Below are 1,719 nucleotides of genomic sequence, written 5' to 3' on the forward strand. Positions count from 1 at the left end.
ATAATTGGTTGATGAAGCAAGCAGAATATCTGCAAGGATGTAGTTCAGTGGCATTGTACCATCAGTCAACTGGATCTAATTGATGGTTCAGAATAATTCATCAAACAATAGCAGAATACACATTTTTTTCTCAATCTCTCATGAAGTATTCACCAGGATAAATCATATTCTGGGTCATAAAACAAAGCATATAAAAAAATAGTAATCATGCATAATATATTCTTAGATCACATTTAAATTAAATTAACAATCAGTAATAGAACGGTGGTTGAGAAATGCCCCATAATTGGAAATTAAACTATACACTTCTATATGACACATGGGTCAAAGAAGTAATCTTGAGATAAATTAAAAATATTTTTTGAATTAAATAAAAGCACAATGTGTGAGGTCTATGGCCATGCCACCCTGAATGTGCCCGATCTCATCTGATCTCGGAAGCTAAGCAAGGTCGGGCCTGGTTAGTACTTGGATGGGAGACTACCTAGGAATACCAGGTGCTGTAGGCGTTAAAAAAAAAAAAAAGTACAATGTGTCAAAATTTGTGGAAAGCAGTGAAAACTAATTAGAGATTTGTAGCATTGAATACATATATTAGAAAAGAAGAAAGAACTAAAATTAATAATTTGAGTTTCCACCTTAGTGAACTAGAGACAGACCAATTTAAGATAAAACCAAACAGAGAAGAAATAACAAAAATTAAAGTATAAATTAGTGAAATGAAAAATAGGAAAACAATAAAGTAAAACAGTGGAAATGAAGGGAGATTCTTTGAAAAGTTCAATAAAACTGATGAACTTTTAACCAGGCTAACCAAGAAAAAAGGAAGATACAAAGTACCAATATCAGAAATAAAAGGGCCATCTTTATTAATCCCATTGACATTAAGAGGATAATATAGGCATACTATGAACAACTCTGTATTAGTCATATATATTGAGAAAGAGAGAGAGAGATAGACATAGAGCAGAAGAGAGAGAGAGAGAGATTCAGTGTATGCCAGCAGGCTATAAACCCAGAAAAGACTTGCAATTGGAATCAAGAGGTGGTCTGCTGACAGAATTCCTCTTCTAGGAAGCTCAGTCTTTTTCTATTAAGACCTTCAAGTGACTGGATGAGAATCACTCACATTATGGAGGGCAATTTGCTTTACACAAAGTCTACTTATATAAATGTTAATCTCATCAAAAATATCTTCACAAAACCATCTAGAATAATGTTTGGCCAAATATTTGAGAATTGTGAACTAGACAGGATGGCATAAATTATGCATCACTAATTTTATGCCCACAAATTAACAAACTTAGATGAAATGGGCTAATTCATTTAAAGACACAAACTACCGAAACTCAAGTAAATACATAACCTGAATATCTCTGTAATAATTCAAGAATTTAATCTTTAATTAATAACTTTTCAAACTAGAAATTACCAGGGCTAGAGGTTATTATCAGTAAGTTCTACCAAACATTTAAAAATAATAGAAATTTTTTATGATCTATTCAAGAAAATAGAAGCAAAAGAAATATTTCTTCATTCATTTTATGAAGGCAGCATTACTCTAATTTAAAATGTAAATAAAAACATTACAAGAAAGAAAAACTATAAACCAATATCTCTCATAAACATATATATATAAATATACAATAAAATATTAGCAATCTAATCCAACAATGTATAAAAAAGAATTATACACTACAACCAAGTGAGATTTATTCC

At 30.7% G+C, this 1,719-nt stretch overlaps 1 non-coding gene across 1 annotated transcript; it reads left to right on the forward strand.

The window, feature by feature from the left end:
* The first annotated feature begins 390 nt into the window (after positions 1-390).
* LOC120608439 (5S ribosomal RNA) lies at positions 391-509 on the forward strand. Its single transcript, XR_005654395.1, has one exon. It is a non-coding gene; the product is annotated as a 5S ribosomal RNA (ribosomal RNA).
* Positions 510-1,719: the final 1,210 nt, after the last annotated feature.

Source organism: Pteropus medius, unplaced genomic scaffold (assembly GCF_902729225.1).
Source record: "Pteropus medius unplaced genomic scaffold, Ma_sr-lr_union100, whole genome shotgun sequence".
Taxonomy (NCBI): Eukaryota; Metazoa; Chordata; class Mammalia; order Chiroptera; family Pteropodidae; genus Pteropus; species Pteropus medius.